Source organism: Typopeltis vanoorti, chromosome 16, assembly GCF_054136105.1.
Source record: "Typopeltis vanoorti isolate ZY-2024b chromosome 16, IOZ_Tvanoo_1.0, whole genome shotgun sequence".
Classification (NCBI taxonomy): domain Eukaryota; kingdom Metazoa; phylum Arthropoda; class Arachnida; order Uropygi; family Thelyphonidae; genus Typopeltis; species Typopeltis vanoorti.
The window spans coordinates 116,668,890-116,689,099 of NC_143564.1; positions in this window are offsets into that span (position 1 = coordinate 116,668,890).

The following is a 20,210-nucleotide window of genomic DNA, read 5'->3' on the forward strand; positions in this document are numbered from 1 at the left end:
TGCATGTTGCATATATAATTAAAACGCGTAAAGCTACTTTTATTGATTAATATTAAAGATTTTGCTTTATTAAAATTTAAAACCCTGTTTAAGCATGTCATAATATCTTTGATCAACATTTAAGAATTCTTCTTTTGTAATTGATATTAATCTTCAAGGTTGCTTTTGAAATGTTCGTTACCCTCAAAACAAAATAAACACTATTACCAAATCTTTTCAGTTCTTTTTAAGATATCATTAAGAAGCACTGAGAAAGAGGATTTTCCTAGAGGTGACGTTTTAGAGCATTTAAGAGTAGAACAGTTTGGGAGCACTTTATGTATTGGATGCATACCTCGAAGCTTGCAAACCAATCTGTTTGCAAGCTTCGAGGTTCTGCGACACACAGACAGGCCGCTGTACCCTAAATTCATGTCAAAAGAAACTCTCAGACAATTTTATATACCCTAGACACCAGTTATAGTGCTATTTAAGGAGACGCGCAAATCTATGCGTTGTTAATACTCCGTGGCAAGCAATAAAAGAGATCACGCTCTAATGAACGATGTGGATTTTGACGCTGTTTACAGCTCTTATTCTAGAATACAATATTACTTGTGATGAGTGAAAACATTACAATGAAACGTAAGTCTGCAGTAATATAAAATGGAAGAATTAACAGATTACTAGCCGATATTCACATGCTTGCTGTACCGAAATAAACTGAAGATTATTTCGAATATTGCACATACACACAGATGATAGTGATTAACCATCATCGTGTACATCAGCATTCTGAAATCTAGAAGTTATCTGCCAACATATACGGTTTTGTACGATTAATACTAGGAGGAGTGGGAAGCTTCCATGTTAACATTATATAAAGATAATCTAGTGCGTTATATGTTGAATTGCGTTTGTTTCGTACGCTAAATTATATAAAGTTGAACACTCTATTATAAATGCATGATATCATTTCTGTCTCAAACAAACAATCAAACAAAATTGTATATAATGACACAGATTCACATTTCATAAGATTTATTAATGGATAACAATCTAGTGTTGTGATGGAAATATGAAAGCATAACAGCACACGCCACAACCTTGTCAGTTGATATACAACACGGGTTGTATGCATCATATTAAACACAGAAAGATATTAAGACATTGTTCCAACACGCAAAGCATCTCATAAATATACTTGAATTATTCCTTGTAATAATAGTCAGCTCTGCTTTCAGAAACATGCTCGTAATCTGCACCACAAACTGTTTGGACTTAATCGTACCGGAAAGACAATAATCCTAGTCTACCTTCAGAACTGTTCTGACTCTGTGGCGAAGCTGTTGCATTTGCTAGAATGTGTCCAAATTTAATTTAATAGCAAATATCACTAGAGCTCAAAACCCTTTGTCCTAGTACCTGCCATTTCATTTCATAATATAACGATTAGCTTTAATTAAGTGTACCGTAAGTCAGTTGTGGCATTGCTAATGCTAACATTCATTAATGTTCGTCGTTGAACAATAGAAACATTAACATTCATAGAGACCAGATCTAATGCTTCTATTTGAATAAGATGAATGGAGTCAGCACCTGTCGCGATAAATGTTTTATGTCAAGGAAGATATTCTATCTTCTTCGCGATGGCAATTACAAATATGATAGGTAACTTTAAAAGGGTTTTCGGAGCAGAAAATAGTTTCCATTTATATTAATAAACAAAAGTCATAAATCACAGATACCGTTAATTTGGAAAAATGCTTATTCAGTAACGATCCCTTAGGGGAGGAAGATTAAAAACTCCGGAAATGCATTACCACATTTATATACTCTATGCGACAGAAAACTTTCAGTATAATTAATCATAGACAATAGGTTATTAAATATTGATCTGAATTAATAAATCTCAAATAATACTTAAATTATTAGAATATTTTAAATGTAATATGAACAACCTTTGATCTTCTGGAACTCTTACGCCTTCACGGAGCATATTGAACATAAACCGAGCTCTTTCATTATATCAAAATTGCAACATTTTCTCAATTTCAAATGTGATGTAAAAATAGTGTATTGTATATTTTACTCAGTAGTAGCCAAAATTTATTACTTTTTTATCAAGTTTGAATCGCCTATGCTTGACACGTTTCCTACTCCGACTGTAACGGAATCGCAAAATATAACAACAAAATTTTAAATTAAATTCAGCAGGAAACAAAGAATTCAGCATACATTTTAGCAACAACAGATTCAGCATAAATGACACGAATATTCCTGTTGCTAAGCAGAAATAATTGAGAAAGGCGGAGCCTTTTTTTTCTTTTTTTTTGGAAGGTCACCCTTAGCATTTCTATAGTCTAGATATACTGATCGCTGTTACCATCATTCATCATTCTATTCGCAATAAAAAATGAGCGCCTGTCCACTTACAGACCACTGTCAACAGCAAGCAATAATATGTGGACAGGAGTTTATTGACTAGATATTGCCTTTTTCTCTTGCAGTATTGCTGGTATTGTTAATATCAGCAATGTTTCTCTCCGATTACATTTAAAAACCTTTGCTAGTGTGCTTTTTATCGCTGGCTGTGTTTTATGTACCTTAATATCTAAGGTTTTTGGATATAAATTACTAGTATATATTATACGAGCTACAAGTGGCCCAATTTGAAACAAAAGAAATATAGAGCAAGAAAATTTCAAGACTTCGACAAATACGAATCAAAAGGAGACATCAGGCCTTTTTAATATTTGGTTAGCGTTACATCGAAAATATAAATGTTGAATTTTATTCATATTTTAATTAACAGTTTAAACTTGTGAAACTAGTTAATTTATCTTTCTATTAAATGATCTGTCAAGCCACTGAGAAGTTTTCCTCTTTCTGCAATTTACGACCAATCTGCAGGCATATTGCTTTCTGAATAAGTTTCGTGTTAGACTCAAAGCTAATTATCTGAACAGTATACTCTGAACAACGCATAGTATGTCAAGTTATTGAAGAATGAGTAAACGAGCAGTTAGCACGTCTCAGATGGACTCTTGTGTTATAATGGCAGGCCGAAAATATTCCACTCCTAACCTCACAGGTTGGTTTTTATTTATTTATTATTAAATAATATTAACTCGAAATTTTATAACTGAAATTTATGATAATTTTACGTCAAAGATTTTAAAGAAATTTGCGAATGTTAGATTCAGTTAATGTTAGAAGAGAAATAATCCTGATGGGTAAGCCTTATAACTATGACTGAAACGCGCTAACGTATCATCTTTATCATCTGTTGAAGCGTTGAAGGTTACTTAGAATACACGAGCAAATTATGCGAAATGATCTGAAATAAAAGAACAGATAATAAGTAGTTTGAGAAACGTGTGTGTGTCAGAGAGAGAGAAGAATAGGAAACAATACCAATATAATATTTAAATAGAGGGGAAAACAGAGATGGACACTCAAACATAGTATTCTAGATATGAAAAGTATTAATCAGTGATTCATTTTTGATAGTTCTATCAAACATATATGGTAAAAGATCTCTAAGTATCAAAAGTAGGTTGCACTGAATTTGCATGCAGGAAAATGTCGAATATATTTTCCATTAATATTTAAAATTTCTTATGCAAATAGAAGACTGAAGAATAAAAATGATCCATTTCGTCTTATATCGCTAAAACCATATAAAAGAATTGTGATGGCGTAAAATTCCTGCTTCTGTCTAAGAGTGCCTTGGGACATGTTACGTTCCGTAAATGTCTGCCGACATATGCCGGAACAAAAATCCCCTTTTGCTGTTAGTCTTACGATGCCCTTACGTTCAAACAGACAGCTGGAACATCAGCGATTTGCAGGAGAAGCAAATACGATTTTTTCCTTTCAATATGTCACCTGCGATATTTCAGAAGTATTGACAGAGTTAGGTGGAAGTTGTGGAAGACTCATGAAATGGCAGAACGGCAAGTGTCTTTTCAGGAAACACTAGAAATTACACCTTTAAAAAATGAAAATAAATATGTATCATGTTCCAGGAATACAGGATACACATACTCTTTTTATTAACATTTTCTCTTTACAGTGTCAAAACAAAAATGAGGGATCTTTTTCAGTGTAGAAACATTATCCAGAAAATAAACAGACATATGCTTTCTATTTGAAAGAAGATTGCTGTTTGCAAATATTGCTGTATTCTACAGTGAATAGGAAGAAGTATCTAAAAAATAAAATTAGAAGAAGAAAATTCTTTAAAAATAAAGGTATATACTTATGAAAGTATGAATGACATCCCACATCTATTTCTATTAAAAACAACTGAATTAACGTCACATATCTGTGGGGAAATGAATACAAAAATAATCTGAACATGACCTAGCCCACCAAGGACTTGTATGAGGTATAAGCTAAGAACTCTAAGCTAGGAATGCAAATGAAAAAACACCTTTTAATGTTGAGTTTCCTTTTTAAAATCCTTGTATTATAACTTATTATTTTTCGCAACCACGGGAATCCGTTTCTACGTTTATTCATCTTTCCTCACACACACACACACACACACACACACACACACACACACACACACACACACACACACACACACACACACACACACACACACACACACACACACACACACACACACACACACACACACACACATTTGAAATTACTCCAAATATTGTTTAATCTTTTTGTGAGTGCGTGCGTGTGTGCACGTGTGTCTGTCTTAAAAGTGCATTGTTAGAAAAAGAGAAAACAATGCGATAAAACTGTCCTTTTAGAAGAATAAAATTTCCAACATTCACTGAAGGTGTGTTCCTTCAGTATGCATCAGTATGCATACTGAAGGTATGCATACTGATGTTTTCCCTTGTCATTGTTTCAATTATTTTCATTAAATATTAAAATAACTTCCAATAATCAAAAATAAAATCAAGTATAAACTTAAAAAGATGTATATATATATATATATATATATATATATTCATCAATGTATTCATTAATTATAAATGAATAATTAAATATGAATAATTATATATAGATGTATTTATCTATCTATATACTGTATATATATATAGATGAATAATTTCCATCACTCGCTTCCAGTAATAACTAATTCGTTCATCTTTCGTAAAGAGAATTTATTCGTGTTGCTGGCGCAGTGAAAAATGTATTCAGGTATGTGAAGTGTTAGCAATCTTTATCAAAAATTTAACTTCTGGACAATTTTCCTCAGATTCGTAAATATTACGTTTACTAGCAATTCAGCTCATTATTACCCTAAATGCGTGAAGTGGGATTTTGGATGGACGTACATACATGATGAAAATAATAAGTGCTGTTTCACTTATGAATGGGCCCTGAATTGATAATGTTAAAGATGCTCTAAAGAAGGATAGGATACAGACGCAGCGACACTATAGAAAATGTGTTGCAATCTATCTGAAATGAAATTCTTGTCCACAGTGGTTTTCTGTTCTATCTTAAAGTTTAGATATAGTGACCAGATTATCCAACGACCAATGCTTTCCACTGGTTGCATAACTTTTGTTTCTTGCTTTGCAGGTTTGCAATATACGCCTGGAGGGAAGCCTCCAGGCGTATATTCTAAAATTACTGTATTTCTTCTTATCCAACAGAAACATAATCATACCTTTTCAATAAAATATTCTGCTTTCATTCTTGTTATTATTACTAATTAATAATATTGTTACTGTTAAACAATCAATAAACTTTTATTTAAATTCTCAATAAGAGATGCAAAAGTAAATACCCAAAAAAAAAACGTATTTATTTTATATTATACAATGAATAGATATTTATTAAAAGCAACTTCTATTTAAATTCTTAATAATATATGCAAAAGTAAATATCACAGAAAACTTATTTATCTTATACAATGAATATCTATTAAAACTCTCTAAATAAACAATTTTAACATATTTTTTGGAAGAATGAATTCTTTTCAAAAATTCATTATCATCTGATATTTAACCCATACACTCTTCACAGGAATCAACCATATTATATTTCACAATAAGAATGGCCTTTATTGTCTCAGTTTTAATTGTGTTTTCCCTGCAGTCATAATTTATTCACAACTGAAAAGAACTCTTTCTGTAACAGCATTTGTGCCAGGTAAGCAAAGGGAAAATTCCACTGCTTTTGTTTTACATATATATTACTATAAGGCACTTTTTGTTTCTCAAAAACACTCAAATATCCCAACCCAGCTATCTCCCGTAGGAGTGTTTTTTCTCCTTTTATTCTTCAATGTTTGAATCAGTTATATACTTCTCTAAACAAGAAACCTCACCAAAAAGGTTATTTTCATATATTCCATTATTTTCCCCCAAATATTAGAATCTATATACTCCAATGATGCCTCAAAATCATGCCATGATATCCTATTTTTAAGGTTCACTCATTTAAATGTCTTAATGTCCAGGAACTGGGATGACTACATGTCCAAATATTCTAAACAGTTACTGTAAAAAGTTTTAACATGAAAAATAAATAATTTTTTTTATGCTTCCATCATCTTCTAAAATTCTTAAATCTCTTCTTATGCAAATAGGAACGTAGTTTGATTCGAGACATTCTCTATATTTTGCTTTTAGCATATCAAGTTCCTCTCAGACTTTCGTTATTGTACAATAATTTCCTTCAGTGTTTCTGACTACTGCCTCAAAGACTGATGCCTGATTATGAATAAATTTTAACCACAACTGAGAGGTATTATCATTGAAAGAGTTCAATTATTCTTGGACATTTATCAAGGGATAAGAAATATGACTTCAACGGACTATATAATTTCAGAATCCTCTAAATCACAGGCATTAAAGCTAGCCATCTACTGTAGCCTAGTATTTTGTGATATTCAACTTCTGCTTTTCACAGAGTTCTTTCAAAGATTCTACTCTGACAGTGTAAATGTAAAAATGACTATAAATGTTTGTTACAATAGACTCTATGTTTATAGTAACAAACAAAATTTGGCATTGTACTCCAATAAATAAAGTACTCCAATATTTGCTGTAAACTGCTGTTCAATATAGCGAAGACATTGTTAATACCCTTTCTAGCTACACCACCAAAACTGGTATTTGCATTATCAACACAATATGCAACAACCTTCTCAGATAAATTGTTTTTTTCAAGAACAGTTAAGATAGAATTGCTGATAAGTTCTGCAGTCTCCCCAAGTAGGGACAGAAATTCAATAATCTTATTCTTCACACCACTTTTTGAATCAAAATAATGAATGATAGTAGGAAAAAGTTTTACATCTTTATGGTTTGGTTTGATGCATTAGAAAACACAGATATTAAGTTTATAATTTGTAATTCAATGCATGTGGTACTAATACATTCTTGATGATAGCTTCTGCTTTTTTCCTTACATATGTGAATTTATGATCGAATAATTTGCGGATTAATTTGGATGTACAGTCCATGGATCTAAACGTTTGATTGTGATATGGAAAGAAAACACAGCGTCTGCAAACGCTAATTCTCTTTATTTCATCCCAAATTCAGTTTGATGGAGAAATTTGGTTATGTTTACAGATGAAGAAGCTGCCTATAGAACTTTCTTATGCTTATCATAAGCTAAATGCCTTGTGATATCTGGCTTTCTACCAGAGGTCAAAGAAACATTTCCCAAACAGATTGTACATGAAACATATCCCTCCAGTTCATACTCCTTAATAAATGGATACTTCTTTTTTTTTCAAATTATCTGTCAGTTTGCAACCCCCTCGTTTTCTTTTTAATGACATAGTTTAAACCTGATTATTAAAAAATAATTAAATATTTTGAAAGAATCATAAACGTTCTAATTTTTAAATATATAAAAAAAGATATAGCAAACTATCACTTCTGCGAATACCTGGGTTCTATGATATCAAAAACAACAATTATAATACTATGTCTATAGGTAAAACTTTGATTGTGAAACATACAACAAAATATCATTCTTTAAATAACCATTACTATACCATGGTTGATATACTGTATATCGTTTCGTGGTTTCCTTTGCTCCACAATCGATTTGTATCGACTCAAACTAATAATAACTTAAATTACCTTTATTATTATAAAAGGGAAAATACAGCTTTTGCTGTCACGTGTAACTGTTAATTTTATGAATGAAATTTAAAAGCAATAGATATCATATCTAAACTTTGTTTTATGATAACAATATTTCTTTTTCTTTTTTTTATTACATTGCATACATTTGTTACAGTTATTATATACATTACATACATTTGATTACATATGATGCATTACTTGCATCTGTTTACATGTGTTACTTACATTACGTACATTGGTTTACATATAATACATACGTTACATACATTGGCTTTTCATGTGATACGTACATTACATACATTTGGTTACATATGATACATCTTGGATGAGAACTAATTTCTTTGCTTTCATCCTCGAAGCTTATATGTAAGCTTATCTGAGGATGACACCAGTTGGTTATTATGTATTAGTTTTTTTTTTTTCTGTGCTGGGAAGCTACGAAATTTTTGATTGAGAAATTCGCTCGCGCGCGCACACGCACGCACGCACGCACGCACGCACGCACACACACACACACACACAATTTGGAATGTATTGATGCATTGCTGAACTGGAAACCTGAACATATATATTGTGTTTCATTAAGTTTGTATGGTATTTCGGTTGCGTGTTTCTTGTTCGTAGTATGTCCTTAGAGCTCTTTTCAGGCTATTGCAGTTTGTAAGGTTTCTGTATTCAAAAGGTAATTTGTTTATCATGTCTGGGATGTAGAAGTTTCGCGTGGCCTTTCTGTAGTGATTATTGTATTTTTATGTGATATAATTAGTAGTCTGAGATCTTGTTATACGGTTTGTATTTTTAACTGTCCTGTAGTTGGCATCGAAATAATGTTTTAGCAAGACTGCATAGTGACATAAATGTTTTGCTCTCAGTATTTTGTGTTCTGACATTGCGATGTTTATAAGGTCGTGATTTTCTCTTTGTTCCCAAAAGATCAGTTTTGTCATTTTGTACTGTAGCGACATTAATCTATTTAATTTGTAGGGTGCACAGAAAGAATACGTTGTTATAGTGTATCTTAGTATATTTTGGTATAGTGGTTTGTATATTAGTGTTTTTAGGCGTATGGGAACTATCTCTTTTAACCTGTAGAGTTTGCCACTTATGGTTCTTAGTTTGTTGTTGAGATGGTTTATGTGGCTGCTCCAGTTCATATCTGCATCGAAGTAAATTCCAAGGTATCGTATTGATTCAACCTGAGTGATTGTAGTGGTTTTGCTGTTCTATGTGTTCTTTATGTTGGAAAGTGGATGTTGGATGGTTATATATTTGTTATCAACTGGTCGAGTCAGTAGATTTCTGAATATCATTAATTTTGTCTTTTCTGAGTTTCGGTGTATGGAATTTTTCGTGAGCCAGTCTATAATCAGATTTATATCATGTTGCATATTTGATTGGGCTATGCTTGCGTTATTATGGTTGAATATCATTGCTGTATCATCTGCATATTGGAATATCTTACCTTTGAATGGTAACTGATTAATATTGTGCGTGTAAACGTTGAATAGTGTTGGGGAGAGTACAGCTCCCTGTTGCACTCCACAGGTTACTGGTGGCTCGCTGCTTCGGTTTGACCCGATACGTGTGATATGCTTTCTATTTTGGAGGTAGTTTGTAAACCACCAATTACAGACCTGTTTGTAAACAGGTCTGTAATTGCTGATTAAATTTCTTTTTCCTTGTTTGTATATGGGTGTGATTATGGCGGTCTTTAGCATACTTGGTATCTGTCCTGTTTTAAATATTTTATTTATTAGTTTTAGTAGGATAGGACTTAAACTAGTTGCATGTGGCTTTATATCTTTAGGTCTGATACCATCAATTCCTGCGCCTTTGTTTGGTTTGATTTGATGTATTGCTGAGAAAAGTTCCGCTTCTTTTATGGTTGGAACCATAATGTCTGTTTTGATTGTGGTCCAAGTGGAGGATCTCGTTTTGTGATTGGGGGAATATTTCTTGGATGGAGTCTGCAAAGTATTGGTTAAAGTCATTTGCTAGTTGTTGGATAGGTTTTACATCTTTCATGAAGCTGCGTTTTATGGTTTCGGAGGCGGTGGTGTTGGAAACAAAATCTAGTATCTCAATGATCAGATGCCAGGCGTGTTTCATGTTGTTTTATGCGGAGGTTAGTTTGTTTGTGTAGTAGCTTCTTTTTGCATTTCTGATTTGTGTTGTACGGCGATTCCTTGTTATCTTATATTTAGTTTTTAAAGCTGTGTTATTTGGATATCGCTTTAATTCTTTCCATGAAGCGTCCTTTCTGTGTATTTCTAGGATTAAGTTTTGTGTTATCCAAGGGTTTTGTGTTGTTTTTGAAAAAATTCGGACGTTTTGTAGCTTTCTTATATATTTCCTCCAGTGTGAGTTTAATGTTGTTGTATAAGATATCTGCTGTATCTGATGCCATGTGTTCCTAGTCTGTTTTTTTTATTTCGTGGTTCACTATTTCTTCGTCTGTTATTGTTTTCTGTCGCTTTTCATCTGTGGGACATTGCATGGATATTGTCTTGGTGTGCAGGTTTAGAGCGCTGAAGTAATGGTCTGCTACTTTGCACTTTATAACTGATGCAGTGTAACTATTTGGTGGTACTCGGACGTGTATATGATCTAGACAGGAGGCAGTGATAGTATTTCCGAATATTTCTTCTCTAGTACATGATGTTATTGTTGGTATTAGATTATACATGGATAGTGTGTCTAGGTATTGTACAGTGTTGTTCTGGTTTTCATTTGCAATATTTATGTTTATGTCGCCAATTATCATTAGGTGTTCAGTTGAGCATATTTCTTGGCCTGAAAGCCATCAATTGAGTTCCTGCAAGAATTTTATCATGTTTACGTTTGGTGGGCTGTAAATTGCATTTAGTATTATGGGATGCTGTCTATTGGTGGTATTAATGATTTCGAGGCAGAGGGCTTCAGCATGCTCAAACTGATAGGCCGTTTCTTTTGTCTATTAATTTTTGTTTGATAAATATTAATATTCCACCACCTCGTTTTGTTTGGCGGCATGATCTGTATTGTTGGAAGCCTGGAATTTGGAAAGCAGTCGCTTCGTTATTAGTTATGGATACTTCTGTAAGAATCAATATATCAATAATATCAGTGTAATTCCTGGGATAAGCCGGTAATAATAACCAATGTTTTCGGATGCTTCTGATGTTAATATGCAAGATTGAGAGACCTCTCGCTTGTATTGTGTTTTGTTTCCATGCATCAAGCGATTCAAAAGTACAATTACTGATGTATTCTGGTGTAATTACATCTATCTGATGGTCACATTTATTTTTGTTGTGTTGAGTCTTCTTATTGAACTAAGTTGGAGTCTTTTGTTTCACTCTGGCAACCTGTCTATATCTTCCAAGATTTTTATTTGTATAGACTTTGAAGTCTGTGACTTTCTGAAGAATATTTTGCCGTCTTTGATCCATAAAAATTGATACTTTCTTTCTGTTTTTTCTTTTCTCGCTTGGTACAAAAGATTCTGATTGAAAGGTGTTAAATACTCAGATAGAAAGATTGGAGTATTGTCTTGCGATGCATTTAAATCCTTGACTACTGGTTTTTTTTAGTCTGCTGGCTTTTATGAGATTGTCGCTTGTAGCCTTGCTTGTCAGACGAACTATGATTGGTGCGGGTCGTGGTTAGCCTTGTTTTCTGTTCTCCATGGGAAACCGATTTATGGCCTGAATATCATTATGCTGTAGGGGGATGTCAATTGCATGGCCTAACTTTAAAACTACGTCTCTGAGATTTTCTGTGGATTCGGTTTCTGGAAGACCGTTTATGATAAGGTCGTCTTTATGTTGTTGTTGGTTTAAAACTTCGTATTGTAGTTTTAGGGAATTAAATTCTTGACGGAGTTCCGATGTGTCTTTTATCAATTTGCGCTGCCTGCCAGTTAATGCGTTAATGCTGGTTTTAATGTCTTTTACCGTTTGTAAGACTTCTTCGACTTTTGAATTATTAAATTGAACAAATTCTTCATATTCACTAATTTTTTTTCTTTATTTCTTTATTCTATCAAATAGTTCTTGGACAAGATCGACCAAGTTGGCTTTTATATTTTCTAAACCTTTTTCTAGTAATAAATTTACGGAACTCAAATTATAAGACTCACCGGTATTTTGTTGTCTGTTCAGTTGATCGTCCGATTCTGCCACCGGCGTAATCAGTTGCGTCGTGGGTGGTGGCGTTTCTTTGTTCTCTGTACAGTTTTGGCACTTCCATACTTCTCGTTTGGCATTGGATTTGCGTTGCCAGGTTGTTTCTGAAAACAACCACGTAAAGTGAAGATTCCTATGGCATTTCCTGCAAGTTATATAACATCCGTCGGACGGTAATTCCTTCTGACACTTGTTGCACTTCATGACTCACCTTTCTTCCTTTGGACAGCTGCAAAGATGGCGACGTACTTTGTTCTATACTCGTTAGCAACCGTGGTGTACACTGCAATTTTTAGCACACTCAGATTTTGGATTCCACTTGGCCGATTTCAATGAATTATATGTCACTGTCTTCAGCGTGACAAGTAATAATAAAAATTTTTTATTTATTTATTTATTTATTTTTTATTATTCCTCAGATAAATTGCATGTATTAGATGAACACAATTATGCATAACAAATATTTTCTGGTATATAAAGTTTTTTTTTAAATAATAATAATAACAATAACTGTTTACAACGTATATTATTATAATATTCATAATGATGATTATTACAGATGTTTCTTTGCAATTTTACATTCTATATATACAATATCAATGGATATAATCACTCTATATTGCATACTTTTGTTACTGTTATTACATACATTTGATTACATATAATACATTACTTACATTTGTTTACATATGATAATTACATTACATACATTTGTTTACATATAATAAATACATTACACACATTGGTTTACAGGTGATATGTACATTACATGCATTTGGTTATATGAGATACATCTTGGATGAGAACTAATTTCTCTGCTTTCATCCTCGAAGCTTATATGTAAGATTATCTGAGGATGACACCAGTTGGTTATTATTTATTTGTTATTTTACTGTGTTGGGGAGCTACGAAATCTCTGATTGAGAAATTCGGGCGCACGCACACGAACACCCCCCCCCACACACACACACACTAACTTGGAATGTATTGATGCGTCGAACTGGAAACCTGAACAATTATATTGTGCTTCATTAAATTTGTATGGTATTTTGGGTGCGTGTTTGTTATTCATAGTATGCTTTAGAGTTCTTTTCAGGCTATTGTAGTTTGTAAGGTTTCTGTATCCAAAAGGTAATTTGTTTATCATGTCTGAGATGTAGAAGATTCGCGTGGCCTTTCCGTAGTGACTATTGTATTTATATTTGATATAATTAGTTGTCTGAGGTCTTGTTATACGGTATGTATTTCTGACTGTCCTGTAGTTGGCATCGAAATAATATTTTAGCAAAGCTGCATAGTGACATAAATATTTTTCTGTCAGTATTTTGTGTTCTGACATTGCAATGTATATAAGGTCGTGATTTTCTCTTTGTTCCCAAAAGATCAGTTTTATCATTTTGTGCTGTAGCGACATTAATCTATTTAATTTTTAGGGTGCAAAGAAAGCATATGTTGTTATAATGAATCTTAGTATATTTTGGCATAGTGTTTTGTATATAAGTGTTTTTAGGCGTATGGGAACTATGTCTTTTAACCTGTAAAGTTGTGTAGATGGTTGATGTGGCTATTCCAGTTCATATCTGCATCGAAGTAAATTCCAAGTTATCGTATTGTTTCAACCTGAGTGATTGTAGAGATTTTGCTGTTCTGTGTGTTTTTTATGTTGGAAAGTGGATGTTGGATGGTTATATATTTGTTATCAACTGGTCGAGTCAGTGGATTTTTGAATATCATTAATTTTGTGTTTTCGGAGTTTAGGTATATGGAAGTATTTCGTGAGCCAGTCTATGATCAGATTTATTTCAGGTTGCATATTTGTTTGGGCTATGCTTGCGTTATTATGGATGAATATCAGTGCTGTATCATCTGCGTATTGGAATATCTTGCCTTTGAGTGGTAGCTGATTAATATCGTGCGTGTAAATGTTGAATAGAGTTGGGGAGAGTACAGCTCCCTGTCCTACTCCACAGGTTATTGGTAGCTCTCTGCTTCGGTTTGACCCGATACGTGTGATATGCTTTCTATTTTGGAGGTAGTTTGTAAACTACCTATGATGAGGCCCGTCTATTCCAACATGCCTCAGCATTTCTCACAAGGTTTGATGTGTGTCATAACTTTCTGATTGAAAGGTTTGAATAATAATAATAATAATAATAATAATAATAATAATAATAATAATAATAATAATAATAATAATAATAATAATAATAATAATAATAATAATAATAATGACGTTTATTACGGACATTATCCAGGTTACAATTTGTTTACAGATGGTTTTGAATTGCAGAGTAAAAATAGGTAATAGTTTTACAAAACAGAATACAAATTACATGCATTAAACAGACAGTATGTAAATTATAGTAGTAAAAACAAAACATACGACGTTGCTATTACATAAATTTAGATTACATTGTTTGGCGATAATAATTTTGTCGAACTTTAAAATAAAAGTTTGGCATATAATCAAAAAATAATTTTACATGAAAAAGTTTCTCATAATAAACAATTAATGTAAGTATGTTCGTAGTTGACTTACTCTTAAGTTGAATAAAATATTTTAAATACTGTACGTTTTGCTGTACACATACTACTGCTGCTGTACAGGACTGGAAATGCTGTTCACTACAGCATGATGCTGTACATCTGATCACATGAAGTTTAGAGGCTAGTAGTTCGAGCTAATAGTTTAAAACTTTTCACTATAAAGACTACCGAAGTCCTTCTTCCCAAACTTAGTGCAGTCATATTAATCCAAAACTTGAAGTAAAATTGCAAAAAACGAAGAATACTGCATACCATTGTAATTTAGCAATGTGTAACTTAATATACAGTATATGATGTTTTTTTGGGAAGGATATATTTTTTTAATATCTGGATATAATTTAAACTTCCAATTAATTCCAGTATATCTGAGAATTGCCAAATAGCTTCCTTTCAAGTTTACTCTTTTTTTTTTTATGTTTAAGTGAAGCAGATAGCGGGCCGAATTCGACCTGTAATACTAGTTTGGGTATGCCTAATTTAGATAATAATAGTCTTGCGTAATATTTAAGTATTTCATGGTTAAATAAGGGAGTTGAAGCATCTATCAATTGTCAACAAATGACTGAAAACCCTCTAGAAGCTATCAATGCTGGAACGGACAACATGAAAAATGGAGGGGAAAAAAACCGCAAAACTGAAAAAAAGGCGAGAACCATTTCTCAGTGCATTCAAGGAAACCGAAGGTATCATGACTCAATATGATGCACAGCAAAAATGCTAGCTTCTAGATGGTTTTGATTACCTCTTAGACATGAGATGAAACCATCACCTTAAGGTTCATTTCATGCTGTTGGACTTTGTACTAATTCTGAACTGTTTTTGAAATAATTTTATTTCTGGTATCTCGAGAGCAGGATTTCATATTATCTAACCCTTATTGTGTTTCCAGCCTACAAGGTATTATAATTAAAATTATTAAAACAGAGTGAGCTTATAAAGCTCATCGTCTCTCACCGCTTCATTACTAGGTTTAGCTAAAAGATCTTAACGCTGTCTTTATATTAGATTATTCAAGTAAATGCTTTGCACGTTCACCCTAACTATCATGTGCAATGGCTTGTTTCTGTGCAAACTACTCTCATGGCTTTTAATTAAAGTAAGAGACCAACTGTTGCACCAGTCTTTCCAGATTGTTTGTAATTTTTTTAACAGTGGCAAGCAGTGTTCTTTATTCCCTAACAAGCAAATTATGGAGTTTTTGTGTGCATGTGCGGAAACGTTTGCGAGATTTAATTATCCATTTAGAGCAGATGATGTTTTAGGATATGCTTCAATTCTCTCAGCCCGGTGATATTGCGCCTCGCCAAAATTCCTTTTTGTTACACTTCAGGACCAAAATGCTACCGATTTAGGTTAAAGATCATACTTGCTGTGTTCGTATCACTAATGCTACGTATCAATGGTTTGTGTCTTACAGATTCGTAATGGAGATAAAGACAACACAAGTGTATATTGTGTATATTTCTAAGCACCAGTTACCACCGCAGTGCACCTTTTTTTTTTTTTTTAATCCCAAAGAATTTAATATAATATCGCGAGGTGTAACATACTGTAGATCAGGGGTCGCCAAAGTCATTTGCACGTCGATCCCTTCATGCGTTGACTTGAAGGGATCGACGTGCAAATTGCATTGCTTGACTTTTTATCGACCCCCTATATTTTACTATTACGTAATTATAATAGGACAAGCAAAAAAAGAAGCTTATGTGAGTTTTTAGATTGTTTATTTTATAGTTACAGTGTTTATTGTATGTATAATATAGTATATATTATTATATTACTATTACTACTACTATTACTATCACTAGTAATATCACTGGTATTACTAGTGATATTAATAAACTCTGGTATTAATATCACTGGTATTACTACAAGCGCTGCTCAACTCTTCAACATAGGGAAGTTTAGTTCGTGAATGAATAACGATTGAATTATAATATGTATGTTGATGAATTTTAGAACATTAACGCTCACTTGTATGTCGATGCGCAAAAATGAGACTGGGATCGAATACTTGTAAGTATCAGTAAATAAGAACCACGCACGTGTTGCAATCTCGCTCCCACTGCGCTGGCCGGCAGGAACCACCTACATCCGTTTATTGGTAAATACGTCATTTTGGCCTACTTGATTGGCCTCAGTAACTATTTTCATGACCTTACTCCATCTTACAGGTCTTATTCATGGACCTGTAAGACGGAGGTACTGATCCCACGATTCACTCTTAATTGCGTTGTCATTACCTCCATGTCTTTTGTCATGGAGGTAATCCAAGTTAACCGAATTAAATATTACCCATACAATGATGTCTTATATTTTTCTGTTCACCCCAAATCGACCCCTGAGCCCGAATCGACCCCTAACAATGTCATATCGACCCCTTTGGCGACAACTGCTGTAGATGAACATCTTAGCGAAAGTTTAAGGTAGATACGCTCCGCTCTTCCCTCCCCCAAAACACATTATTCAGTGAAAATGAATCTCTCCAATTAAGCCCCTCCACCCTCTCTGCCAACACACTTTTAGGACATCATATACATCTCTCTCTCTCTCTCTCTCTCTCTCTCTCTCTTTCCAAGAACACGTAACGGACAGGGACGTAACACACAATATATTTTACTTTGAACCATTCGAAGAGGAACATAAAATACTAAAGCGAGACAAGGCTAACAAAAGATTTCAAAATAAGTTCCTATAAGGAAGAAGTTAACATCGATCTACTTAATAAAAGTCCTTAATTAACTTAATTAATACATATGAAATGCACTTGGAGATAATTATATATAGCGTAGCCAAATCATTCATACTGAGTGGCAAATTAATTAATTATGAAGCGCGATGGGTTTGATTTAATGCATGATGTTAGGAGTCAAGACTACATAAAGCAGGTAGAAAGATTCCGAAGGGTGTATGTAAAATTCAGTTCAACAATAGGACAACAGCGCAAATTTATTTTAGCACAATATATAATAGTCGTAGCCAGAAGTGAGATGCGAATATTATGGATATAACATCATACTGATTGACTAATGATTCCACTGGATTGCATTAATCTCAGCTGAAAACGACTGGATACAGTCGGCGCTCTTATGCCAAAAATTCAAATATTTAAGATTTGAAGAGTAGCTAAGAGTTCGCCTAATTTCATAAATTTCGGTTTCTGCAGTTCCAGGCTGGCAGGATGAGACCAGATATTCCTTTAATAATATGGATTCAAGGTGCAATGGATCTACATATGGGAAATGTTTTATTGCGTTTATAGTTGGTCTCGTTACCCCGACAGAACGTCTGTGGAATGAAATGGAAGTAAGTCACTGCGGTCTTTATGAGTGAAATGTTCTGATTCTTTAAATGACGTATTGAGCACAAGTCCACAAAAATTCTTCTTTTGGCGTGAAAACAACAGCTATGCTTCTTGGAACACCAAACTCCTTCAAACAGAAGGCGATTGAAGCCATTGGTATTGATCTCCAAAAAAATAGTTAACATGAATTACATTAGGTCTAGCAGCATTAGTCTAATAGAACTTCATGTTTTCATTCTAGGACTTCATGTTTAGAAGCTTATCTTTACTATTTTACTACACGGGCATTTATTAAAATATATAACGCCATCGAATAATCCAAAATTCCAGTGGGAGATAGCTTGATAATTCTCGAATATTGCCAACAGATCCTTAAAAAGGCGAAAAACAATCCAGGAGTTTTAATACGAACCATCGCTTGTGAATTTCATTGTTGGAAAAATTTCCTGACTGAATAAATTTCCTGAATCTTTAGATGCCTGTTTTTCTTTTTTGGGGGACTGGAGTTCATACAAAGTTCGAATAAAACTTTAGATGCATATGCAAGATCAATGCATAGCACTTCACGGATGTTTTCCATTCGTCAATAACAGATAGAAGATTGGGAACTGGTCAAGGAAATCGATGTTAAAAAACTCCCTTCCGAAAATGATGGCAAATATACGGGTCATTTTCAATAGCATATTTTGATATTACGGTTTGTGAACGTTTTCAGAGGAATGTACCAGACTACTTTCGTCTTTCATCACATCAATTGCTGTTAAATTGAGCAATTATATAAGTTTCAATCAGTTAATAAATTTCCTGAATCTCTAGAAGACTATTTTTATTTTTTTGGGCCTGAACAGATTACTGAGGAAATCGACTGACAAATCTTTGTCAAGATCATCATTGAAACCTGTCCTATCTCTCAGAGACATCCCAGGAATATAGATTTCTGGAAATTAAGTCGGAAAATCCCTATTGAATACAATGCGCTTGCTTGGTTTTAATTGCACGAGAATATTACCCTTCTTTCAATCCTTTTCTGGTTAGCAAGCTAATGCTGCTGGATATGCTGTTCTATGGCAAGAAGGATATTCTCCACCCTCTCTCTCTCTCTCTCTCTCTCTCTCTGATCGTATAAACTCTTCGTGACTTACCCACTCTTGCCTCGCTTATAAAAAAGATCACATGTACATTCCTTAATCACCAAATTGCATTAAAGCAGATGCATGGTGAACAGGCATTTTGGGATTTTCTGGGTATTTTTGATAATCCTACGAAAATGTGTGGTTCACCGTGATCATTATGAGAACATTTGGGATTAATGTCATTTCTACGTCGAACAGGTCAACATTTTTTTCGCAAGCGGACTGATATCTTCACTCTTTTATATTTATATATAGAATCTGTTTTTTTTTTTTTTAAATAGATTGCATAAGATATCAAATCAAATTAGCCAATACGCTTTATATGTAGAAATATTTTTTGTTGAAACTAAATTTATTTTTCTACTTTTCCTTTACCTGCTGTGCTAATAAAGTAATAATAATTACTTTATTAGCACACTTTTTACTTTCAAATGAAAAATATTTCAAAAAAAGTAAAAAACTTTTCCACTGTAGTTGCAAACTTTCCCGAAAGTAAATAATGAACTGATGAAAACCGTTTGATTAGAGGGCCGACTAGACAATTAAACACATGAAGATAATATTATGTTATGTCAGCAAGTTAGTGCGGCTAACTGGTTCTTCACTAGCGAAAACACGAGTGTCCTGCAAGAAGTTCTTCACCCCCTCTCATGAAATCGACTTAATCGATTTCATGAGAGGGATGAGGAACGACTAAGTCATCCTCATGCAGAAATCATATAAACGTTCTTAAGCATCCAAGTGGAGACTGAAATCCAGTTCAGTCCAACTGAGATGAAAATTCCAAGCAAACGAAGTGAAAAAGGTTTCCATGCAAAAACCAAATGAAAGCAGATGTGAAATGTTACTTTTATTTCACAAAACTGGTTCTCCGCTTTCTCTAAAAGGCGACCACGAAAATGGTGTCACCGATTATGAAGTATTCGCCGGATGTTTTCATACATTAAAATAATATTAAACATACTGGTAATTAAAAACATTTAGCTGACAT